Below are 27,352 nucleotides of genomic sequence, written 5' to 3'. Positions count from 1 at the left end.
TTAGCTATGCTTATGAAGGGACCCTCAGTGGATCACCATGGCAGATCTGCTAGCACTGATGGATGGAGAGGCCTTGGGTTTCTATGATCTATCGGATGATTAGAGCAAAGGCTTTAGTACCACATGAGATTAAGCGAGCTGTGGTTGGCTGCACCTCCCTTGGTGGTCAAGGCACTTACTTGATCAGTCTCCTTTATACACAATTTATGGGACCTCCCTAGAGATAGATATGCCCGGCTAGCCCTTGAGTCCTCTCAACAGCTAGTGCAGCAGGGGGATACAGCCTACTGCTATGGACATATGACATCATGGTTTCATTTATATGGTTTCAGCACGGACAGTTTGCCCCCCTTTCAATACTTTCTGGATGCATCCTCTCTGACTCTTACAGGGACAGAGATCACTAGACTCATCCATCAGGACTTGATTCAGGTAGGTACCAAGAGGACATTTGGGCATGAAGATGGCTTTCTATAGAGAGCATCTTCTCCAACTCACAGAGGATGGCTTTGTGACTAGGCCCGAATACATGGATACACACTTATGGGATACGGTGTGCTGTATGTCATATACACTTATCGGATACTGTGTGTTGTATGTCATATACGCACATCTTTGCATTAGCTTCAAGTTGAGTGGTAGATTTAGAAGGGGAGTACTAGCAGAGGCTAGGATATGTCACTTATGCCATTTGGAGCCAAAGACAGAGCCACACTACATATGTCATTGACCATGTAGGATATTGATGACATCCGCCAACGACCAATGATGGATATCTTATGACTTGATTGTCACATATTATCCACTCAGCTATTACTCATACCCTACAAGGTGCTTAGCTCACTTCCAACAATTTAGGATGTCACGGTATCTTTTTCAGTACCATTTAGTCTTTTCTTTTTGGTACTCAGAAACTGTATTAGATTTTTTCACTTTGTAACTTTTTGGTCGCATAGGTCACTTTGGCCTTTTGAAGACGTTAATATATCATTTCATTTCATTTCATCTCTCTCTCTCTCTCTCTCTCTCTCTCTCTCTCTCTCTCTCTCTCTCTCTCTCTCTCTCTCTCTCTCTCTCTCTCTCTGTGCAGAGGCATACCCACACACTCAGCCTGAGCAGAGACGTCGACGAGGGAGCATGCCTCAGAACAGCTGGTACGATGAGGAGTGCCGCCAGACTATAGCTAGACTTCAGAGGGCGGTGCTTTTGGGGGACGTCACTCACAGACAGTCAAAGATTGACTTCCGACGCCTCATGCGGCGAAAGAAGAGGGCATTTTTGGCTCGACTCTAGCAAGATCTATACCAGCTATTTTGGAGTCAAGACTCGCGTGAGGCGTGGTGGCTCTTTCATGAGCAGTCCCCTCCCCCTGCTGTTACCTCCACAGAGACCTGGGGTCAGTACGCATCATCTTTGTACACAGTACCTGGACAGCCACCCCATTCCAACCCCCCCAATCCATGCCCACACACATGTGCTTTTTTCACCTCTGAGATGGTGAAGAAAGCCATTGACAGGATGAGGATTGGGAGAGCATATGATCATGATGGCTTAGTCATTGAGCATTTCATGCATGCCAAAGACCTACTAGCAGAGCTTCTAGCAGTTATGGTTAACCGTGCCATGTGTGAGGGCCTACCGGACACTTGGAGCCTATCTACGATTGTACCTATCTTCAAGTCAGGAGACCCCATGGAGCTTGGGAATTATCGCACTATCATGATTGGACACACACTGGCACGGTTGTATGGATCCATTCTTGAGCAACAATTGAGTAGATGGGTAGAGAGGGAAGGAATGTGTGCATCTGGGCAGGCAGGGTTCAAGAGAGGCTTCTCTACTCTTGACCATATCTTGACACTCAGGGCCATCATCGAGGAGGGCAGATCTCATGGGAGATGGATCTATTGTAGCTTTGTGGACTTCCGCAAAGCCTTTGACACAGTACCCAGAGCTAGATTGATGCGCAGATTACAGGAGATGGGAGTACCCACAGAACTCATTTGGGGGATCATGGCATTGTACAAATCAATAGTAGGGCATGTACGCACCCCTGAGGGACTATCTACACCGGTTCACTCCACTATTGCGGTGAAGCAGGGCTGCCCGCTCTCTCCTACTCTATTCTGTATGTATGTGGATCAGGTCTCTATCTACATTGAGAGCGATGGTGATAGAGGTGCACAGTTGGCAAGGACATGGATTCCACTTTTGTTATATGCGATGATATTGTGTTGATCTCCGAATCTCCAGAGGGAATGCAACGTCAATTGGATGCTTTGCATAGGTTTGCCCACGAAAGTGGTTTGTCTGTCAACCTTGGTAAAACCAAGGTTATGGTGTTTAATACCACCCCACAGTGGATCAGGAGGTCAGCACCTACATTCACATACGGCCAGGAGACTGTGGAGTACACAGATGCTTACACTTACCTTGGAGTGGTTTTTAGCGGACCTGCATTCTCACTCAGAAGAGCAGCAGAGACCAGACTGACTAGAGCCCACGCAGCATTGGGTAGAATGGAGAGGATGTGTTCGCAGGTGCAGGTTCAGTTTCAGGAGCCCCAAACAAAGCTCTAGCTCTTTGACACTTTGGTGGCTTTTGCATTGCTCTATGGAGCTGAGATATGGGGACCCTCATTGGATCACCACGGGAGGCCGGGTTGCATTGATGGATGGGGGAACATGGAGAAACCTCTCGTCTCTATGATCGCGCGGCTCATTAGAGCCAAGGCATCAGTACCACGGGCCATTATCCGAGCAGAGCTAGCGGCCCCCCCACTAGTGGTTGAGGCGCGCACCAGATCGGTCTCCTTCATACACCGCACATGGGAACTTCCTAGAGACAGATATGCTCGCGTTGCACTTGAGTCCTCTCGACAGTTAGCCATGCAAGGAGATACAACATGTTGGTATGGAGAGATGGCATCATGGTTTCAGGCGCATGGGTTCAGCATAGATAGGCTTCCACCATTCCAGTACTCATTAGATGCACCATCTCTTACTCTTACACAATCCGAGATCACCAAGCTCATCCGCCAAGACCTGACCCAGCTAGACACCAGGAGGACATGGATACAGCCAGCACAAGAATTGGGCACGAAGATGGCTTTCTACAGAGACCATCTTCTCCAGCTTACGGAGGATGGTTTTGTGACGAGACCCAGATACATGGACACCCACTTGTCTCATGGGATACGATGTGCTATTGGCCAGTTACGTACATCTTCTCACCGGCTGCGGATTGAGACTGGGAGATACAGCGGAGTACCAGCTGAGGCCAGGACTTGCCCCTTGTGTGACATGGAGCCTGAGACAGAGTTGCACTACACATGCTGCTGCCCTGTCTACTACGAGATACGAGGCCGCTTCCATTGCTTGTTCAGAGAGGGTTTTGGACCACTCTCAAGAGTCATGGGATACGAGGATCAGAGATGCCTGGGTTTGTTCTTGCTCGAGCTGCCCAGACACAGAGATAGCCTGATGAGTGGCGAGGCTAGCCAGTCTCAAAGACGGATCACAGACTTCTTCAGAGCAGACATGGGACAGCCGCAGGAGCCACTCCCACAGCAGAGCTCCCTCTCATCTCACACCAGAGGCACATTGATCAACCGAGCGATTGAGCTGGGGAAGTCTAGGCGCCCACGACTGCGGAGGACTACACAGCATCGACAGAGGCTACGTGCAGAAGATTCGGAGCACTCTGGCCCCTACTAACCATGGAGGAGATTGATGAGATCCGCCAACAACCGATGCTAGATCTCCTGTGATTCAGCTATCCGAGCAAGCCGCCCATTTTTGCTTAGTTCACATCGACCAATCTAGGATCCTATAGTATATATCTTTGTTTTGTTTTGTTATGTTGTTATTTTGCTACTCTGACTTTGTATCAGATCCACCACATTGTAAGTTTCTAGTCTCATAGGTCACTTTAGCCTTTTGAAGACGTTAATGTAACATTTCATTTCATTCCATCTCTCTCTCTCTCTCTCTCTCTCTCTCTCTCTCTCTCTCTCTCTCTCTCTCTCTCTCTCTCTCAGGATAGAGTGACAAAAGACAGGGAGGCCGCTCTACATTGCAATATTCTATTTTGTCCCTAGCACATCTCATTATGCATCGCCCAAGGGACAGTCACCCTGCATGATATTGGGTCAGGACATATGGGAGTTCTTAAGGATGGAGATGTCATTCTTTTGGGAGACTTTAATACTAGAACGGGCCAATCTCAGACAACTTCCTACGATACCTCAGAGGAAATGTTGAGAGAATTGGATGTCAATGATATGGGATTGGCCAGGTGTTATAGGATGAGGAGCACACTGGATATGGGGAATATCCGACAAACATGGGGACTGCACATGGAGGATCCATCTTGAGTGGCCTCCAGAGATTTCCAGCATCAAGTGGCTCACTTGTTTTCCTCGTAGACATGGACAGCGGATTTTTTTTTGGCTCAGTCCAGTATTATACCCTCTATTCAGGACTTTACAGTGGGGCCAAGCCTATCGGGATAGCAGTAGATCATGCCTTCCTCACGTTTACTGTCTCATTCTAGTTTAGCACAGCTCAACTTCCACAGACATCTACGCATACCTGATACACTTTTACTCCGTGTAGCATGCTACAGTGTCACTTTCACAGGACACACAATTAGTACAATTGGTCTGGTCTGGTTCACACTGGACAAACTCTCTGTGCTGGGCAGTGACACGTGGTAGGGATATGGACGGTGGTCTAGTGGACATCATGGCCAGGTCACCACCACCACTCAATTTGGAGATAGACTTAGATGACTGACATTTATGAGCCGTTGGTTGCTCTTTATGGTGGGACATATGAGTAGTAGCTGTTGGGTCATCATTATCATCTTCTTCATATATGGTCCAGCGTCATCGTCTAGAGGAGCAAGTCTATACACAGCACGTCTACACCATCCCTGCACATATGAGCCTCAACACCCCCATTGTACCCGAGAGTCCTTGCTGGAGCTGAGTGTGCTGCCACACTTGAGTCTGTATCGGTTCCTTTGAGATAGTCTAGTCCATATGTTCTGGTCTGTTGTTGTGTCTCTGTATTGATTCGTTGTTATCTATTGTTTCTTGTGTTTTCATTTTGTTTTGAGTGAGATGTCACACACATTGCACTCAAGAGCATCCACTATAGAGAGCATGACACACTTTCCGCGCCACAGGCGCTCTCATTTTTGGCACGCCCGGTGGGACCTCAATTGAACTCTCACTCTCTATTGAGGTACAAATCGAGAAGCTAGCTGGGTTTACCTAGCCTCGACTACTTCACCTTGTACAGTGCAGCCTACTGGTCTGGTCCAGTTTCACCCTAGACAGCTCAGTCTAGCTGACCTAGTCTCTCGCCCTGCTGGTCTGGTCCTCTCTTGCCCTCGTCCAACCAGCTCTCGTCCTTGTCTAGTCCTTCCTCGTCCCAGGTCTTGTCCTTCCTCGTCCCTAGTCTAGCCAGGTGGTCTAGTCACTCGCCTTGGTCTAGTAGAGTCTAGAAGGGAGTCCACCAGTTATAAGTCTTCTTGCCCAAAGCTTGGTTGGGTTTGTGGTTACTGAATGACACATACAAGGCGGTCATTACAGCGTCAAAGCACACTACTGAGTCCTCTGAAGTACTACAACAGAAGACGTCAACCCTTGGTACCTAGTAGAAGTCCACCAACCTCATCACCCATACCTTCACATACGGCATCATCCATTCCTCCATCCGATTCTACATCTTCTAGATCACCTTTCCCAATAAAGCTCTCTCCCATTTTGTTACAGCAAGCTATTGAGCAACAGGCTCCTGAGCAAGAGGCCATCGAGGCGTTGACCGGTGTTTTGGCCAAGGTAAACATCAAGTTTCCTACTTTCGACGACCATGCAAGGAGGTTTGAATCTCTCTGTAGAGGTCTTGGTCTTAATAGAGAAGATGCTTATTTGGTGCTCTTTCCATCTACCTTGGATGTCTTAGCAGACAAGCGGTACAGTCAGTTTACTGAGAACCACTTTGCAACTTGGGCTACTTTACAACAACATTTTCGATGAGCGCGCAACAGTGTGTGCAAGTGATAGAGCATGAGGAGATGTGCAGGAGCTGTGCTTGGAGAGGTGGCTATGGCCCGCAGAGAAGGGGGCGCTAGGGAACGAAGTTGCAGAGAGAGAGAAAGAGCGCTACTCGATTTGTAGAGGGGAATAAGTGAGTGAGCAAATTGGCTCACATTCCCTTTATTAAAAGTATAGGACCGTTTTTAAGTTAGTGGCCAAGTTCAATGTGAACTTGGCCAAAGGTTAGTAACCTTTTAAAATGTACATAAAAGGGGTCATTTGGGCCTTTAACCCAACAACCTCCCACTTAAAGGCATAAATGACGCCTTTAAGCTGCGTGACTCCCACCATCTGTATGCATAGCTGATGTTGTGCTTTGGGTAAGCACTTAGTGAGAGCATCTGCTGGATTTTGTGATGTATGGACCTTAACCAATGTGATAAGGCCATCCTCAAGCACTTCTCGAATGAAGTGATATCGCACATCAATATGCTTTGTGCGTGCATGAAACATGGCATTCTTTGCCAGACATATGGTACTCTGGTTATCACATCCAAGCATAGGTGCCTTGTTAGGCAAACCAAATTCACTGCATAGACGTGCTAACCAAATGGCTTCTTTGGAAGCCTGAGTGGCTGAAATATATTCAGCCTCTGTCGTAGACAATGCAACAATCTTTTGCAATCTAGAACACCCTAAAACAGCACCTCCTGCAAGAGTAACACATCGCGAGGAATCCCAATCCTCGAGCGAGTACTTACGAGCGGACAAGAAACCGAGCGAGCATAAGCAATGAAAAAGATTAGATCAAGATCTCCATAGTTACTCTATAGAGTATAGTGTATACAGGAAAGTAATCATGTTTCATCTCAAATAGTCTCAAACAAAAGAGCCATCACTCACTCTTAGCGGTTGAGTTTAGTGAATTTTCAGTGTCGTGTCTCTTGTTCACTCGCAGGGCTTCTCTCTATCGCTCTCTCTCAGAGTCTCAGAAGCAAGTCACTCTCTCTCTCTCTCTCTCTCTCTCTCTCTCTCTCTCTCTCTCTCTCTCTCTCTCTCTCTCTCTCTCTCTCTCTCTCTCTCTCTCCCTTTTTTTTTGGAAAAGACTTTAGAAAGACATTTCCAAAACATCTGATACAAGCCCGTTCAAAAGACTCAAAAGTCCCTCAACATCCATCTTATTGATGGCTTCAACCACAGTGGCAATGCTTGTAGCATCTTCTAAGAGTTCTATGATAGAAGTCAAAATTCATGAGCCTTATTCCTCTCCTAGCTTATGCACTAATTAGACACCTATTCACTTCCTAACAGCAGGAACATCGGTAGGCTGATTCTGGTTCTGCATATCCTCCTTGCATCTAAACCTTTGTGGTGGCTCCCAAACTCTTCTTGCTATGCGGGATCTCACACGGACAACGTGAGAGTGAATGGCGTGTGAAACACAATACTGCATTTTGGCGTAAAGCTTGGGAACTGCGTACTCATCATAAACGCAAGCATCATGCACATCTTGCACAACATCTTGTTCAACAATATTCCTTACAAGAAACTGATTGACAGCCTTGTCCTTGGGGAACACATCGCCCACAGTTGGAGCACCTGATAGGGTTGGTGTGGCCGCTTTCCTGCTTGTTACATCCACCGTTGCGGCGCTTGATCATCGGCTCTAGTTAACTTTCAGGGTGCTTGCCCTCCTGGCAAGCAGCTCCCCGCCACCTCAGCAAGCCCTCAAAGCGCGCCTTGGCCAGCGTGACTTTTTCAGGCCCCCGGGTCCGCCCCCCCTTTCCCCCCGGATCCCCCCCCCCCCCCCCCCCCCCCCCCCCCGCGAGAGAGAGAGAGAGAGAGAGAGAGAGAGAGAGAGAGAGAGGCGCACCCTGTGAGTTGAAGAGAAATGAAATGAAATGTTATATTAACGTCTTTCTCATGGTGTCCGATGTGCCATTGGCCAGATACGCACGTCCTTACATCAGCTCGAGATTGAGACTGGCAGATTCAGAGGGACACCAGCAGATAGCAGGATATGCCGCTTATGCCATCTAGAGCCAGAGACAGAGGTACATTACATATGTCATTGCACAGTGTACTATGAGATACGAGGCCGTTTCATTGTCTATTCAGAGAAGGTTTCGGGCCATTATCTAGGGTCATGAGTTATGAGGATCAGAGATGTCTTGGGCTATATCCACTTGAGCTACACAGGCATAGAGAAACTTTATTGAGGAGAGCTGAAGAGAGACAACCCCAGAGACAGATCACAGATTTCTTTACACTAGATACTGAACACCCAGAAGAACAGACAGAGGAGCAACCAACAGTGGAGAGGTCTACCCACACTACTGGCATTCTCATAGGGAGATCTAGACGACCCCGATGGAGAAGAGGAGCTACACAGTTTCGAAGGAGGCTACAGCAAAGGATTCGAGCCATACTTTTTCGTCGTCCAGAGTGCAGATGAAGATGGATCTCTATGCAGATAGATCTCTACTTCCCTCCCAAATTGTCTACACATTGTATAGCTCAGTTCACACGTTTCACGCCTTTCGCCTTTCACACCTATCCGCTTAGTTTAGGATTCCGCAGTATTTATATCTTGTTATCCCTAGTTGAGAGCGATGCTCCGTGGGCTAGTAACTAAAGTGCTCTGTTTGAATCCCCCCCCCTTCCCCTCCCTTCCTTTTGAGTGTAGCAGAGAGGAGTCACGAAACCTTTTGTTGATTTGAGACAGGCACAAGAAAAGGAAGCAAACGGATGTGTGTGTGTGTGTGTGCATGTGTGCACATGTGTGTGTGTGTGTGTGTGTGAGAGAGAGAGAGAGAGAGAGAGAAAATTGATACTGCAGTGCGGGCCTCTCTAGGCTCTCCTGGACTACCTACTCGGGGGGGGAGAGAGAGAGAGAGAGAGAGAGAGAGAGAGAGAGAGAGAGAAATGAAATGAAATGAAATGTTATATTAACGTCTTCAAAAGGCCAAAATGACCTATGAGACCAATCAGTTACAAAATAGTGAATCTAATACCATGTCTGGGTACAAAAGAACTAGAAAAGAACTAGAAGTGGAACAAAATACTACTACTACTACTACAATCTAAAACTACGTGGGTGTAGCAGCTGATACAATAGGTACCCGGTAAACTGGATGTAAAAGTGTGTGAAACAAAGATGGAAGAAATGGTGAGGATCCATCCTCATCTGCACTCTGGATGGAGAGAGAGAGAGAGAGAGAGAGAGAGAGAGAGAGAGAGAGAGAGAGAGAGAGTCGATTGCACTGCAGCGCGGTGCCTGGGACTCCCTACCTGACTGCCTGCTTACGGACCTACCGGTCAACTGGAAAAAGCTTGTTGAGGTGGCCCTGAGGGGGACTTGCTGAGGTGGCACTGAGGGGGACTTGCCAGGAGGGCAAGCACCCCGAAAGTTAACCAAAAGCCTTGACCGTCATGACTGCTTATGCCCAACTGCTTCTGCTTCTGCTTCCTCTTCATCGTGGAGATCTCTCTCTCTCTCTCTTTGTTGATGCTCACAAAAATGGGTAGGATTACAAGCCTCCTCAAATACAAGTAAAATTTTTCCGGACAGCCTTTCGCATAGAGAAGGATGAATGTTACCAAAGGTGGAAGATGCACTTGGTTAACCACTTCCTCAGAGATAAGTTTTCAGTAACAACCCAACTACAAGCACAGTGTTTGATAAAAGCTACAAAACTAAACTTTTGTTAACTTGGACCGAACAAAAGCTACTAAATCTTTGTTTACGTCGACCACGAGCTCTCTCAACTTGGACCGAACATAAGCTACAAAACTTTTGCTAACTTGGACGGACCACGAGCTCTCTCAACTTGGACCGAACATAAGCTACAAACGGTGGCAGTACGATGCTCAGAAATAATAGACTTTTAGTGCTGGCAAAAATCACACAACATTAAATGCTGTTACATCGACCACGAGCTCTCTCAACTTGGACCGAACATAAGGCTTTGTGTGACTATGCGGTACACCTGGAGCTCTCCCAAAGTGCTTCACAGCTTCGCGAGTGTTCTTTGGACCTCTCAGAAGTACAGTATTTGAGCCAGTTGGAACTTGGGACCTTCAAAGCCACCAACTTTCAAGATCCGGGCACGGGCAGTCTCTGTAAAGCGCAGCGCGGCCACTGTCAATGCTGGAACTTCATACACCCTAACATCGTCCGTCACAACTCCCACAACTACACCATTCTTATCCTCCTTCCCCTTCATGTAACGTATGAGACGAGATGAAGATAGAGGCAGCCTGTTAGTTCTGCTCATAAACAGCTACTTCAAAACCACAGTATTAAACGGGTTGCCTCTCCTTCCAACGAGAAACCTGTAGAGCTTGACAATAAGCTTCAGATAGACATTGTCACTCCTAGGAGCAGTGCGATTTGTCTTTTGATGCGTCTCCCAGCAGGCAAGTCGATGCCCACGGCTGCTTCTGCTGCCGCTGCTACCGTTGCCAAGGACGAGGTGCTCCGCCTGCCGCAACCCCTCTCAGAATCCTTCCTACCTCTCTCCCTCTCGGTCTCTCTCTAAAAACTCAACTAGCATAGTCGTCCCCCTGCTGCTTGCGACACATTATCAGATCAGGATGATGCTTCGCCATGGCTGCTCGTAGGTGCTCGCTTGTCCCGCGTGTGCTGAGAGAGACTCTCTCTCTCTCTCTCTCTCTCTCTCTCTCTCTCTCTCTCTCTCTCTCTCTCTCTCTCTCTCTCTCTCTCCCTCATGTTCCAGGAGTGCTTTACTCGCATCCAAGCAACAACCCCCATGATAGAGTGGGACCCAGCCACAATCACCTTCCTTACACATGAGCAACGCACCAACCATGCGATCTTCACTTTCAAGACCAAGGCGGACCGAATCAAAATCCTTGAGCAATCAAGGCTCCTCAAGGACACTAAAATCTGGTTTGCAGAAGACCTCACACCCACCCAACTCAAACACAAGAAGGTAGAACTACAAAAGGTACGAGAAGCGCACGTGGCAGGAAAATGGGCAGTCTATCGAGGAGGTAAAGCCATTATCGAGGAGTTTCGAACTCCCAAAATGGCTTCCCCCTCTCTCTCTCCCCCTTAGGGTTTTTGATTTTGATTCTGTTTATCCTATCTTCCCCTTTTGTTCACCTCTCGCTGGACCCTCAGTCCTTAACTGAGATGTAACGTTTTGCTTTTCGGTCCCATAGGTCATATTTGACCTCCGCGGACGATAATTCTCTCTCTCTCTCTCTCTCTCTCTCTCTCTCTCTCTCTCTTTCATCCGGGTAGCCTTGGCACCAGACCCACCCATGTACCACATCTTACATCCCCCCATTAGTACAGGATGGAGCTAGATAGCTTGATGCATTCTCATGATTGTACTACCTTGAGCATACAGACATGCATATACCCCTAGGGATAGAGCTCCATCCCTCCTCAGATACTCCACTACCTACATTCAGTTCAGTTTTGTATCAATTTTGTTTCATTTGTCTTTCCGATAGACGGATGACATACACACCATGTACATTTGATTTGTCTCATAGGCCGATTTCGGCCTGACATAGACGTTAAAAATCTTTCTTTCTTTCTTTCTTTCTTTTCTCTCTCTCTCTCTCTCTCTCTCTCTCTCTCTCTCTATCTCTCTCTCTCTCTCTCTCTCTCTCTCTCTCAAAACTCAACTCTCAAAAACAGGCGCGCGCTCTTTGAGAGAGAAGTGCGATGGCAAGTGCGTGATTTGCGATTAGCTGGAATTGGGACTCCATACAAAGTCGTAGCAGGGGCGTTTGATGAAGAAGCCGACTTGCAAGGAGGGATGCGCATGATGGGGTTAGAGGGTGGGTCAGGAAGGTCCTTGAAGGAGGTGCTGCAGCCATTCAAGGCTCTACTTTGCAAACAACCTGCTACTATCGTGGCGGTGGCGGATTCTTACAGCTCTTCACCTCACCTCCTCCTGGTTCTTCATATTGCTCATCCACGAGATTGTCTTGCGACACGTAGACTCAACCTCTCCCTCCGATTACATCAACTGCCTCCTATTCCCTGTCAATCGACATGAGCTTTCACCTTCTGCAGATGTTGGGGCACCCGATGAGGGCCGTGGGTTCATTAGCTAATGGAGGCAGCGTGGGAATCCCGGCGGATGAGGAAAGAGGGTGTATATAGTCGCCAGCCCTGTAGTAGCTTGGAGAGAGAGTGTCATAAAATCTAATATCTAACCAACCCAAATGATTTTCTCATATTAAATTGATCACTTAATGTGGGAGAATAAATGGGAACAAGTGTTAAGATATAGATATGTGCTTATAGATCTATCTCAACACGGGGCCAATAGTAAAGGGACCCAAATGGGAGATGGTCTATCAAGAGCAAGGCTAACCAATGCAGCATAAGACCTTAGGGTTAGCTTCATTGAAGACCTCCAATAATGTGTGTAAAAGTCCTTTGACCTTAGGTAAGCTAGGGCTGAGCTTGAGGTGGGAACCCGGCCCAAGCTCAAGGTGCTTGTCGTGCTTGAGGTGCTTGAGGTGCTTGTCATGCTTGAGGTGCTTGATTAAGATGCTTGACGTGCTTGACTGGCTCCATGCTTGAGGTGCTTGACTTGGTGCATGATTAAGGTGCTTGAAGTGCCTTGAGAAGCTTGCCTGAGATGCTTGTGGGAACACCCCCTACTTCAAGTGCTTAGTCATGCTTGATGACTAAGGGGCTTGCTCATCCAAAGTCAAAAAGATCCCTACAAGGAGGGGGGCGAGCCTACAAGGGGGGGGGATGAGAGAGAACACACACACACACAAGGGAAGCCCCAGCTTGAAGAGGCAGCAAGGACACTTGTCAAGTTCCTCCTCATGTTTCCCTCATGGTGTGCCTGAAACCTATTGGTTGTCCACCCAAGGGGTCCAATGATATTTTAGGATATTTAATTAATTGATTTTGCATTTATCAAGTCCTCTCTCTCAAAGGGGAAAGAGGGACACTTGTCCCAAGGCTACCCATGTTGCTTGTAATGGCTCCTGCTTGTGATTGGCTAGGCCTGGAGGGGTCCAATGAGCTTCAAGCATGAGCTACAAGGGGGGGTCGACCCAAGCAAGCTAGGGGGGTGCTTAGGGGGTATACTCACCCACACACACTCACAAACACTCTCATTGTGTACTATGCAAAGTGCAAGAGCTCCCTCTCTTTCTCCAAGCAAGTAGAGGTTGAGAGCCTACACCAACACTCTTGGCTATGGAGTGCAAATCCATCCAAGAGCCATGCTTCAATGCTTGAGCTTGCCATCTATTTCTTCTTCATTACTATGCTATTAGGTATGCTAGCACAAGAGTTATGATAAGTGAGGAACTAGCTCTTTCTCGTATGAAATGTTTCTTCTTCCTCTTCCCTACCCTCATTCCCTGCTAGCTCTCTCCACCTTCGAAGGTGTTTGAGGTCTTGGGACTGAGACTTGGTATAGTTAAAGCTTTCTTCAAGTTTAGGTTATGCTATGATGGTGATGCATGAAGCTTTCCATCTTCATTGCTTCACCTAGGTCACAAGGAACACAAAGAATGTATTGTAACAAGTCTCTCTTTATGGGAGAAATCATAATACAAATGCCTATTGGAGGGGGGGACCGGCTCCACATAAATCCGGTCCTCAACTGTTGTCATGTTCTCTAAATTCTCTCTCTTGCAAAAGTATTGTCCATGCCAAGTTAACTAATTGCTATAATTATGTTGCTATCTTCAATTATGTCTACCCGCTATGCTCACAAAATCATTTCTTGAAAGTACTCTCATTAAATTCCGCTACTCTCAAATTGAATAGGCAAATTCCATTACATTGGTATCAGAGCATTTGGTTTCTCTTTTCTTGCTTAAGAAGAGAGGTCCTTAAGTAGCCGATAAATGGTTGATGTTGTTAATTATAATAGAGTAAGTGGAACTGGGATCTAATATCGGTTTTGTTAAGCCCACTATGTGGGGGATGGTGCACACCTCGGGAGCTTTGGATTTAATAATGGAGTCTTTTTAGACTTGCCTACGGCTTTACCATTATTGAGCCATAAGAAGTCTGAAAGGAGCTAGCCCTTGGAAACTCTGCTATGTTAGACCTACTCCTCTACTCTCTATAATTAACCACTTTGAGCCGTGGGTGTAGATACTTAAGAGCCGATTTCCAAAGGCTAAGAGGAGTGGCAACTAAGGTTTTGAACTGCCAAAGCATACACTAAGTATAAACATAAATTTTGTTAACATGGCTGACAATAATCAAGAGAGTAGAATGAACATTGATAGCTTTGATTTTGCACATGAAGGTGCTAATGATGATGCTCCCATGTTTGTGAATTATCTCGTCGCTAGGTTGCAGCAAGCTATGGGCAACCCTGCTTTGCAAGCCGAAGTTACTCAACAACTTCGTGCTTATGGAATTTCCCTTCCTCTCCCAGAGGAGAGAGAGCTTAGGAGGCCTCTTGAAGAGACCCCCAAAAGAAGACTCTCTCCCATTCGAGAGGAGGAATCCAAAGAGAAAGAAAGCAATGAAAGTCTAAGTTCTTCTGAAGAGGTGGCTCCACGAAGACGGCGGTCTAGACGATCACCTACTCCTCCCAAGAGGAAAAGAGCAACCTATAGTCCTTCTCCTCATCACTCTGAAAGGCAAGAGAGGAAACAAAGGAAGAAAAGGGCTAGGAAGAGGTCACCCTCTTCTCCTTCTTCTTCACCTTCCTCCTCTTCCGATGAAAGTTATGGCTATTCTCCTAGAGAATACAAGAGGGGAGGACATCGCAAATCATTTCCTGCATGGCGAAGGTCACAAAAGCTAAAGAAGTTCAAGGAGGGAGGAAAGAGTATCTCTTTTCTCACCTACGATGGCACCTTTGGTGCTACTGACAAAGTGTTGGCCTTCATCCAGCAATTTGATGCGGCCTTTGGGGACGAGGGCTTCACAGAGTCCTCCAAGCTACGCCATGTAGCTATGCACTTCCAAAAATCAGCTCGTCAATGGTGGGCTAGCCTTCGTGGCAATGGAGAAGCTCCAAAGACATGGAAAACTCTACGAGTTTCCATCATGAAGCAATTTCTTCCAAGCGATACTAAAGATAAAGTTCTTACCGAATGGCGCGGCTTGAAGCTTCTCTCTCATGAGTCTATCAACAAGTATGTAGACAAGTTTTGGGATTTACATCTCAAAGCTACTGTCTTTCAAAAGATAGACTTTGCCGAGCAAAGACAGCAATTCTGTGCGGGATTGCCTGAAGAGATGGCCGAATACATCAACTCTCAACGGCGTGGTACTATTACCGAAGTAATCCATCACACCATGGTTGCTTCACGCATCAATTTCCATCAAGGGGCTAGACATAATGTCAAGCCCATGGAAAACAAAGATAAAAATGATGCAAAGGGGAAATCCAATGCTCAAAATAATTCCCAAGGCACTTCCAACAACAACAATAACAACAACAACAATCGGTCCAAGGAGAAGGGAGTTTACAAAGGTAAAAACAAACTCTCTCCTGAAGAGCTTGAAGCTTTTCGCAAGGACCATAAATGTTTCAAGTGTGGGGAGCAAGGACATGGCTATCGTTCTTGTCCCAAGAAGAATACTCGCAATGAGACTCCTAGGGCTTCCACCATCGAAGCTCCAAAAGAGGATGCTCATTGCAAAGGATCATCACTCTCCTATGCTTGGGGAAAGGTAAGAGAGCATGATGCCTTCATCTTGTTTGACCCTGGCTCTACTCTCAACTTCATATCAATAGAGTTGGCCACCAAGTTGGGCATTCAAGCTTTTGAGATGGGAGATATAGTAACAGCTGATGCAGCTTTCAAGGGACAACAAGCCTCCGTTACTCCCTTGATTGGGAAGTTGAGGCTTCATGTCCAAAGCTATGTCGACAAAGAAGACTTCTTCATCTCTCCTCTCCAACATCAGGATGTTATTTTAGGGGCACCATGGTTTGATCGCATGGCTGCCAACATGAAGTTCCCTGAAAGAAGAATTTACTTCACCTACAGGGGAAAGAACATGTATATAGATGCTAGTGAGCGTGGAGATCAAGGGCATATGTTTGGTTATGCTACTGATGAGACTAATAAGGAGCTTATGCCCCTCGGCCATGTCTTGGCTACCAAATTAGGTGCCATACTCATAGAGGTAAGAAAGAATGAAACTTATGGATGGTTGCCCAAACGGCAAAACTCAAGTAACTGTTGATTACAAGAATGAAATGGTGCCATCACTGCCATGGTTCCCATCATAGTTCATACGGTCTTGATCTCTATGCAGAACAATGAAATAGTTACCAATGACAAATAGTTAACATGATCTGAAGGAGCATGTTATCAAGTCTGTGATACCTGAGAAGTACCTGGATGAGAATACCATCTTCCATCTAAATCCTTTTGGAAGGTTTGTGATGGGGGCCCACAAGGTGATGTTGGCCTAGCAAGAAGGAAGATCATTATTGATACATATGGTGGTTGGGGAGCTCATGGCGGAGGTGTTTTCTTAGGCAAAGACCCAACCAAGGTGGATATATAGAAAGTGGATCCTACATAGTGAGGCAGGCTGCTAAAGAGTGTTGTAGCGTTTGGTCTTGCACGCCATTGCTGATTCAAAGATTCTGGAAATAATCAAGTTTCCTCATCCCCGCCCCTACAACTAGTATTCTCCTCCTATATAAGAAGTGTGGAGAAGAAGCTGTTGTATTGATGCTCTCGCTAAATTCTTCTGAGATTTAGGTATTCCATCCTCATTGCATTTGCATAAAACTTTTGGAGTGGCATCAGTTTGTCAAACATAATATAACATCAACTAAATAATCATAGTGTAGAATAACATTTCAAGAACTCATCATTCGCCCTCCCATTACCAGCATATAAAATCATGCACAAGAGCACCCACGCACACAAAATCCGTCCTGGTATGATCTCTATCAACCTTAATGACCTTCACCGGGATGGCATCAAGCGATACCAGGAGACTGTCGCACTATGGTCGCAAACAACGATCCTGATTGCACCTAGGAAGTAGTTAACCTTTTGAAGTTGAGAAGGCTTAAGATAGCCCTTAAAACTTGCCTTATATTTATTTAGTTTGAGTGGCACATTGGTATCACTACTACTAAACTGATTGTGGGCTTGTAACATTCACTTCTTTGCAAACGTGTAAATGTAAGATTAGAATAAGAAACTCCATGGCTAAAGTGGTTATCGTAATATACAGAAATTCCTTTGTGTGTGTGTGTGTGTGTGTGTGTGAGAGAGAGAGAGAGAGAGAGAAATGAAATGAAATGAAATGTTATATTAACGTCTTCAAAAGGCCAAAGTGACCCATGAGACCAGAAAGTTACAATGTGGTGGATCTGATACAAAGTCAGAGTCAGAGTAACAAGATGACAACAATGACAAAAATGAAATGAAAAATGTCACAATAAAATACTATGGAATCCTAAACTACTAGGTGTGAACTAAGCAGATAGCTGTTATAGCTAGATCACAAGAGATCCAGCATCGGTCGCTGGCGGATCTCATCAATCTCCTCCGTGGTCAGTAGTCTGACCGCGAGAGAGAGAGAGAGAGAGAGAGAGAGAGAGAGAGAGAGAGAGAGAGAGAGAGATACACACACACACACACAGAGATTATTCAAAGGGAAAGGATTTTTGAGGGTCGTGGTTTCTGCAAATGGAGCACATTGCAGGCGTAGGTTCGCATGAGAAGCTCGGATTAGACAAGAGCATACCTAAATGGGCAGATAGGGTGACATTCATATCAACAACCATGTAGCTAGAGAGAGAGAAAGAGAGAGAGAGAGAGAGTATTCAAAGGGAGAGATGTTTCGTAACGGATCAGGGCTGCGGGTTCCCAGAAGATGGAGGACAGTGTGGGTGTAGTTCACCATGAGAATCTTGAGATGTCAAGATGAGGCAAGAGCAGGCCTCAACAGCTAGCTTCGCTTTTGATTGTCGTGTTGACATTGGACAACCCTATGGATAGAGAGAAAGAGAAAGAGAGACTATTTGCAGTGACCCCCCAAAAATCTAGCTTTGCATGGTTTCACACGGACGTCCTGGACTAAAGCCGATAGATGGCCTCATGGTTATGGAGCCTTGCCCTCTTCCTCTTGGAAAGTACTTCTCCACCATGCACACTGCTTCAATAGCATTTAAGCATGCTGCATCGATGCTGTCTTCTCTTATCTCCTTTGAACTGATAGAGCATACCAACTCACTAATTTTGTAGATTGTTCTTCTAATGTCATCTGTCAAACTATCCTTTATGGCAATTGATAAGATAAACCATAAAAATTTGTGCCAATCGTGGGACTTAAGACCACTAAAATTTTCATCTCTCGTAAAAGCCGTTTTCAAACATCGCATGTACCCAGTGGGAGCCTTGAATGAAGATATAGTCTTCTTCACTTGTTGCTCTTCTGCACGACTCAAAACCCATGGTCCTTTTGGTATAGCAAACTTTCCATTGGGTTTAAGTCGAGGCCACATCTTTGGCATTCGACCCACAACCTGTAGGTCATCTCTTTGGGCCTTGCTCTCCTTTTTTCCAGTGATGGTTTTCCATAAGATCCCCCCACATTCTTGAAGATGTGCATTGGGTTGAGCAGATGATTAATCAGCAGGTCACTCCACTGCATGTGCAATACCACCACCGCGCTTAGTAGCATCACGTTTGTAAGGAATTTGAACACAGCTCTTTGCAATTTCACCTCATTGCAAGGCAGCAAGTATGGTGCAAAACTTGCCACCGGACATCTAAAAGTGGCCATGGAAAATCTTGGCACTGTGATTCTCATAGCATGTAATTAAAATTCCTATTGTATAGCTAATTTCTTGCAACTAAATCCCTTGAGCTTGTTTGGAGGAACTTGCTTGGTTATTGCCTTGCTCGGAAATATTCGCTCGCCATTCTGTAGGACTCACACATCGCCACTTGTGGATTTCGTTGTATCCACATCACCAGCCATGTCAAAGTCACAAAATCCCTTCAACTCTAATGGTCCTTTACCATAGCAGAGGCATTTGTTTTTAGTCCCTTTCAAGTACCTCATAATGGACTTCACTGCATCCCAATGCAACCTGCCTGGATTAGCCATAAACCGGCTCACAACTCCCACTGCATGGGCTATGTCAGGCCTAGTAGCAACCATAGCATACATAAGTGAACCACAAGCTGAAGCGTAAGGTACACTTTGCATGTCATTGGCTTCTTCCTTTGACTCGGGGCAATCATCCTTGGAGATTTTGACATATGGCTGTAATGGCACGCCAAGAGGCTTTACTTCAGACATGTTAAATCTATCCAGCACCTTTCAATGTACTTTTCTTGCGACAAATATAATATGCGCTGGTCCCTTTGCCTTCTAACACGCACTCCAAGTATATGTTCAACTGCCCCAAGGTCTTTTATTGAAAATGCAGATTTCAGCTGCCCTTTAAGAGCATCAACAGTGCTTCTTTTCTTTGCAGCTATCAACATATCATCCACATAGAGCACAAGAATGATAGGGTTGCCATTGCAACTAGCCTTGCCTTATACTTGCGTTTTGCATCAACTGTTTTGATTTTATACACCCATTTATTAGGAATAGCCTTCCTTCCTTTGGGCAATTCCACCAAATCCCAAGTATGATTAGCATGCAAAGCTTTAATCTCCTCCTGCATAGCAAGCTCCCACTTGTCGCTGTGCTCACATGTCTTTGCCTCTCTATACGTAAAAGGTTCTCTCTCATCTGTCAACATAATGTAATGCAAAGAGGGATCATATCTACTCACAGTCCGTCTTGGACGAGTAGACCGCCTCACCCAATGATCCACATTATCCGGTAAAGGGTTTACATCAGGTGGCATGATAAAGTCATCAACAATGGGCTGCTGTACATCATTTTCAGCACCATTTTCAGCATTGTTTTGTGGCTGCAAATGCCCTTCAGGAGCCTCAATTTGTTGCCCAACATCTTCTGGCTCAAACACCACTGGATCATCTACATTTTTAGCCATATGTGGTGCATCCTGAGGGTCAAGAATAGGCCTAGCAGGTGGCTGGTCATGCTGAAATTTGACCCTTTTATGGTCATGTTTTGAGGCACAATTGTTTTGAAACAGCCTTGCCTCATTAAAAACATCCCGGCTGCGCACAACCCTTTTGAGCTGAGGTAACCAAATCCTGTAATCCATTTCGCCTTCTTCACTATATCCCATGAAAAGGCCTTTAATGGACTTGGCATCTAGTTTGCTTCTCAACTCGGGTCTAATATGCACAAAAGCTTCGCAACCAAAAATGCGCAAGTGATCATATGAAGTAGGCTTGCCAAACCAAACCTCTTCAAGGATGTCACCTTTCAAAGACATGTGAGGGGATCGATTGCATATATGCACTGCAGTTTTCAAAGCTTCTCCCCAAAATCCATGAGAGAGATTAGTTGTGGACAACGTGCATCTCACCCTCTCACAAAGTGTCCTATTGAATCTTTCAGCCACACCATTAGAAGAGGGGCTGTATGGCACAGTAAGCTCCCTCTTAATGCCCAAATTTTCATAAAATTTGTTAAATTCAGCACTTGTGAACTCCCCCCCCAATTGTCCGTACGCAAGCATTTCAGCTTTCTACCTGTGTAGGTGGTCACAAATGCATGAAATTTCTTAAACGCAGCAAAGGCTTCATCCTTAGATTTAAGCGAATAAACCAAATTTTCTTAGAATGATCATCAACAAAGGAGACAAAATAGCATGCACCTCCCATAGACTTAGTAGGCATCCTACATACATCAGAATGTACAAGATCAAGCACACAAGATTTACGAGAGACACCGGAGTAATAAGAACGCTTTACTTGCTTGCCATATTGACATTCATTACAAAAGTAAAGCTTTGTGCCCTTAGCATCAAGCTTGTTCGAAGTACAAAGCTTAGAAAGGCCCTTTTGGCTCATATGGCCAAGCCTCTTGTGCCATAACTCCATGTGAGAGTTAATTTCAGCCAATGCAATAAACTTGCCCAACACGGCCTTTCCACGCATGCAGTGAAGTGTCCCTTTCTTTGTGCCCTTTACAATCAGCCTTGAGCCTTTAGTCATTTTCCATGATCCTCTCTCAAACAAGATACTGTAACCATGCATATCCATCTGACCAACAGAAAGCAGACTCTTCTTGATTCCTGGCACATATCTAACATCATGCAAGACAAGCTCATTTGTGCCATCTATGGAGAGATGCACAATGCCAATACCCTCAGTGGAACATGCATGATTGTTTCCAAGGTATACATGGACATGTTTGCGTGCATCAAAAGTAGAGAAACACTCCTTGATAGGAGTCGCATAAAATAAAGCACCCGAATCAACTATCCAAGTCTGGGATAATGCATCATTGATAGTCAACAAAGCATCAATAAGATCACTCTTGGTGATCTGCATGTCCTGTGAATGAACATTAAGAGAGGCATCAAGGTCATAAGCATCATCATCTGACAAAGTGGCACACAAGATGTCCTCTACATCTGACAGCTGTTTAATAACAACACTAGAAGCGACATTGGCCTTCTCTTTGTCCTTGAGCTATCATGTGCATCTGTCTTGACTTCCTTCTTCTCTTTCTTTTTGTCTCCGCCATTCTTTTTCCGTTCTAACTCGGCTTTGTAGTACCTGCAATCGGATTTCTTGTGACCTTTCTTGCCACACTGATAGCAAGTCACATCACCCTTGCCTTCGCTGGCATTTCCCCTTTCCTTACTCTTACTCTTACTCCTTTGTGCATAGACATTCTTCTTCTCTGTCCTGCCTCTAACCATGTTGGTAGAGCTGTCTCCCTCTCCACCTGATTTCCTCATTCAAGATAGAACCCCTAACACCATCAAAGGTCAAATTGGGGTTATTCGACAATGAAACCACCAATGTTTCCCATGAATCAGGTAAGGTCATAAGCAAGAAGACAGCTTTTAGCTTATCATCAAAAGGAGGCAAACCTGAATCCTATAACTGCGACAAAGTACCTGTACACAACGACAAGTGCTCTGCTGCGCTCTTGGACTCATCTAGTTGCATGCCAACAAGTTTTCGCATCAAATGCACTTGGTTGACAGGCGTTGTATTCTCATACATCGTCTTTAACTTCTCCCACACATCAAAAGCATTTGTGAGACCTTTCAAATCAATGACTGTCTCATCGGTCATGGCCATTTTAATGTATGTAATTGCCTTCCTGTTCAGGCTAACCCATGCTTCATCCGACATATTTTGTGGCTTTACCTGTTCAAGTGCCCCTTCACAATCCTTAAGAAATAGGATTCCCTTGATCCTGTCTTTCTAAAGGTCGAAACCTGTTCCATCGAACCTCCTAATCTCGAAGAGACTCTTCACATCCGAAGAAGATCAGGCCATAGTTGCACGAATAAGAGGGCTCAATACGCTGAATTTTTGGGCAAAATGCACCAAAACCGGAATATAATCTCACAGAAGTATGCAGTATAGCTCCAAATGGTCACAGGAGCAATTTGGGGCAAAATGGGTCGATTCAGGCACAAAAAACAATTTCTGAAATTTATGCGCAGGAAATTTCAGCGAGTGAATTTCAGCGAGTTGTTTTTAGCCTCACAGAACATACAAAAGGCTAATGCACAGCCTTTAGAAGCATGTATGAGCAAAAGCCCCAATTTGTAGCATCAAATTGCAGAAGATTGAGCCACAAATGGTCATACATAGCCAAAACTTGTCAAATGTGCATAAATTGCATCAATTTGCACTTTCCTCAATGTAGATGCATCAAAAATACACTTGCAAAAACCTGCGTAAATCTGAAATTTGCTAAAAACGCCTGTTTTAGGACCTGTTTTTTCGGCAATTTCTTTTTTTTCGGGGAGCGGGGACCTAGTAAAGATGTTCCCACACCTTAATACATGATTTGCAAAACCTGTATTTTGTTGTCATAACCTGTAATTTGCTGATTTTGGCCTAATTTCAACCTGTTTTATGTCAATTTGACTTTCCGGGAGCCCTCTAGTGTCCGGGGAAAATTGCAAAATCTCGCGTGAAAATTGACCTCCTTGGCTGAAAATCAGCGTTGCAGGTTTGGGAGAAAACCCTAATTTGGCTCTGATACCAGTTGATGAGCGCGCAGCAGTGTGTGCAAGTGATAGAGCACGAGGAGATGTGCAGGAGCCATGCTTGGAGAGGTGGCTATGGCCTGCAGTGAAGGGGGCGCTAGGGAACGAAGTTGCAGAGAGAGAGAGAGAGAGAGAGAGAGAGAGCGCTACTCGATTTGTAGAGGGGAATAAGTGAGTGAGCAAATTGGCTCACATTCCCTTTATTAAAAGTATAGGACCATTTTTAAGTTAGTGGCCAACAAAGGTTAGTAACCTTTAAAAATGTACATAAAAGGGGTCATTTGGGCCTTTAACCCAACAATTTTTGTACAGCATTCAGGCTTGGTGACTTCCAGGAAAAGGTTTTGGATGAGTTGGCAAACATGGTGCTCCACACCGAGAGGAGACTTTCGCAGAACTCATGACTAAAACAAAGTCTCTGGTTGCCAAGCTTCCTCAGCAACCAAGGGAATTTATGGTTAAGAAGTGGGTGGAGAAGGCTCTTCTTAAAACTTCCCAGTAAAACTTCGAGAGAGTCTCCGACTTGACGCCACTCTGGAGGAATTTGTCGCGGCTCCTACTAGGATAGAGGGAGTTAGGAAGCTATTCACCAACTCTACTCAGGTAGTGACCCCCTCGGTGTTTTTGGAAAGTCCTTCCGATCCTTTAACTTCTTTACGCAGGGAACTGGAAGCCCTAAAGTTACAGTGAGCTCTTTAAGAGGAGAGGTCCTTCTCTCTTAGACAAGAGAAGCCTCTACATCACGAGGCGTTGGAACAGATCAAGCGCGAGCTAGAAGAGCTCAAGTTTCAGCAGGAGACTAAGGCTATGGTTTGGTGTAGCTCATGCCGCTCTCCAGGGCAACTCTTGGTTCTACTCTTCAACAAGGGCCAGCACCTGCATCCAACATGGTTTCTCCCTATGGCCATCCACACCACATGCCACCTTTATTGACAACCCCGCAAGGTATGCAAAGTACTTTTCCCTCTCAGAGCTTTTATCATGCCCATGCTCCCTCATCCCTTCAAAGCTTCTATGCCTCCACCTCCAACTCCATGCACCAAGAGCAAGGACCACCTCGCCCTTAAATTCGCCCACTGAATCAGCATATTTTGTGCTATAGATGCGGGGAATATGGTCATTACCAAAGCAAATGTCCCCCTGCTAGAAGGGTCCCCACCCTGCTGTCATTGCCCTGAAACGAAGGATCACTACAGTAAAGATTGCCCTATAACTTTGTGCATCCACAGTTGCGAACCCAAGTCAAAGCCAAAATGAATTTATCTTTCCCAAGCTCAATTTGATAGCAGTTAGCACCACTCCTCAACCACCCCCTTTCGCCCATGTGGTTACCACTCAAGAGAAGTTGCTATTGGTAGAGGAGCCAGCGGGAATCCTCAGCCCGGCCCAGAGAGCCGCTCTCAGTCTTAGTATTCCAACACGTTCAACTCCCCTACACATTCTCCCAACAGTAGATACTCTGCCTTCAGCTGGCGCCAAGCCCTCACTCAGTGACAAGCAAGAATTTAAATCTTTGCTCTCCGATATTGATGGAACCTTCTTGGAAGCAGTGGCTGATCTACAACAGATCAAGGTACCAAAAAAACCACTGGAAGAAAAAGAAAAGCTTACAGCAGCGAAAATCTTGAAGAACACTTTTCAACAAGTCTCGCTCTATGACATGCTAAGGCTAGATGCTAGTTTTTGAAGTGACACCCTTACAGTTATTCAATCACTTTACCCCGGAGCAGGTCCTAGTGGCGGGCACCTCCCAGTGCAACCATCCGAGTCCTATATGATATCCCATCACGCTGCTCCCCTCACGGATTATAGAAGCCCTTGTCTCACCGTGTCCGTCTTGGGGCAGCAATTTTCAGGAGTAATTGTGGATGGTGGATATGGCATCAATGTGATGCTTGAGTTCGCTATGATGGCTTTAGGCCTGCAGCCTACTCAACCCGCCCCCTTCACAGTAACATTGGCAGACCAGAGGACAGTATACCCTGTGGGCATAGTGGAAAAGGTGCCTATGCAGGTACAAGATTTCACTTTTAGTTTGGATTTTGTTGTGGTTCGTCTTCCACAGGTGGAGGGCGGATTTCCCTTGCTCATCGGTAGACCATGGTTGCGACACATTAAAGCACTTCACGATTGGTGCCATGCGGATACATACTCCTAGCTCCCAGATGCAACCCATTTGCCTAGGAGGAGGCATGGATCCCGTCTTGCAACATAGTTCTTTGTCCCTAGCAACCAGCCTTGAATTGGAACAGCCGACTCCACCTGACGAGTCAGACGAGGATCTGTTGGAGTGGTTGGATATTACGAAACCTATGCCTTGTTATGGAGTCTCCATTCACTCTTTGCCTAAAAGTACACCCTCTTCCAATATTTCCACAGTAACTAAACGTAATGAACCACCTGAGCCAGCTCAAAGGTTGAAGATCATAGAAGCTACTCGTGATGTGCCCTTGGTGGAAGCCTTTGAATTTGGTGCGCCTATGAAGAATCATAGAAGCAGGAAGAAATCTCCTCTATAGGAGACCACCCACCCATTGGTGTCTGCTTCTGAGTTCACCCCCCCATTGATGTCTGCTTCTTCGACGAGAACAGAACAAATCTCTCCTCTGTGTCTAGCGAACTCCCTTCACAGAGGCCGTCCTGTTTGATGAATTCCCTACTTATGATAGTTGTCTTGCTCATGATACCTCCTCATGCTCTCCATCAATTGCTACGCTTTGTAGCATCTACTCTTTCAGCCATGGACCATGGAATTTCATTTACAATGGAACACGAACTCTTCCAGCTGTACCTTGCATTGAAGATGAATGTTTGTTGTCTGCTATCCCATTGCCCCTACCCACCCCCTCACACCCTCTCACCCCCATCTACCCCCTATCCCCTCGACCCTACCCTCCCCCTCACACTCACTCGCCCCCTACCCACTCACCCTCGCCCCCTATCCTGCCCTCGCCCTTCTCCCTCCACTGCTCTCGCCCCCCTCACCAGTTCTCGCCCCCCCTACCCACCCCTCGTCCCTAGTCCCTCTCCCTCGCCCCCCCCCCCACCTCACCAGTCCTCGCCCCTAGTCTCCCTCGCCCCCCTACCCACCCCTCGGCCCTACCCTCCCCCTCACACCCCCTCGCCCCTAGTCCCTCTGTCACCAGCTTGTGACTACTATCTATCCTTTTTGTTGATTTCTTTCTTATTATTTATTTACTTTCACTTTTTGGAAACACCCCTCGGGAAATCTAACTGCCTTGCATTGCATAGCTAGTGTGCAATTGTCCAGGGGGAGTCCAGGCCTGAGGGCAAGAGAGCACTAAGGTTGGACAAGGACTATGGTTAGCCAAAGTGGGGTCATTGACTAGCCAAAGTGGAATCCTTTGCTACAGAGGCTACATTTCAGTTATGGGTGTGGCTGCAGTGTACAAAGGGGATCAGATGACCTAGAAAGATACAATGGCAGCATCTCCTAAAATTTAGGAAACTGCTATTTTGGGACTTGAAAATGTGTCCGCGTCATTACCTCCGGTATGACTAGGGGAACATTTTATTACTCTGCCGCGAAGTAACCTGGGCAACCGGTCAGGATATTTTTAAGCGGCGAACCCGAAACGGGAAAATGCTTGTAAATGCGCCAAGTGGCACATTTCTCTGCACTTGCCTCCTCAAGGAAGAAGCGGCGCTGAATTTTAAGCTGGGAGAGGCTCATTTGCAGATTTTGGTCACTGGTTAAGAGCTATGGAGTGATCCCTTTCCCTCCTATGTACAGTGCGGTGCCAGGAGTGATGCCCTGCACGCTACGCACTGCCCTCTCTCTCCCCTATGGCAGTATGTTATGCCCCTCTAGTGGGCTTTTCAATTGACCAATGTACAATTGTGTGGGTTCATGCGCGATTGCCGAGGCAAGAGCCTCTTGCACAGGTACAGGATTAGCAAGCGGCTAATCCCCCGCAGGTACAGGTGAATTTGGAGAGATTTCACGCCAGAAATCTCGTCCGATTCAAAGGGCAAGTAGCCCTACAGGTGCGGGACCTCGAGGACTTGCTACGGATGCGACCGGCATGCGAAATGGAGCCCGAAACAGTAAATTACAGCCTGCTGTGTATTTTTGCAGGTTTAGGGTTTTGGCCCTAAACGGTCCCTAATACCCCCAGGAGGTTCGGGGACACGAGGGGACCGCTGTACAGGTGACCTGGCGCATTTTCGGGGCTGAAAACAGAGAATTCAGCGTGCTGCAGATTCTCGCCAT

The 27,352-nt window shown here is 46.2% G+C and overlaps 1 protein-coding gene and 2 pseudogenes across 4 annotated transcripts in view; 2 read left to right on the top strand and 1 right to left on the bottom strand.

Annotated features, from left to right (window-relative positions):
• LOC147429685 (uncharacterized) overlaps nt 1–27,352 on the top strand; it is a 180,380-nt gene that overhangs the window by 119,752 nt on the left and 33,276 nt on the right. The gene's annotated exons all lie outside the window — the stretch shown is intronic.
• LOC147429687 (large ribosomal subunit protein eL18y pseudogene) lies at nt 9,245–10,657 on the bottom strand (annotated as a pseudogene).
• On the top strand, nt 16,062–16,518 carry LOC147429686 (S-adenosylmethionine synthase 1-like; annotated as a pseudogene).

Source organism: Adiantum capillus-veneris, chromosome 22 (genome assembly GCF_014529385.1).
Source record: "Adiantum capillus-veneris isolate H3 chromosome 22, ASM1452938v2, whole genome shotgun sequence".
In the NCBI taxonomy this organism is placed as follows: Eukaryota; Viridiplantae; Streptophyta; class Polypodiopsida; order Polypodiales; family Pteridaceae; genus Adiantum; species Adiantum capillus-veneris.
Note: the sequence above shows the minus strand (reverse complement) of the source record. Positions and strands in the feature narration are given on the sequence as shown.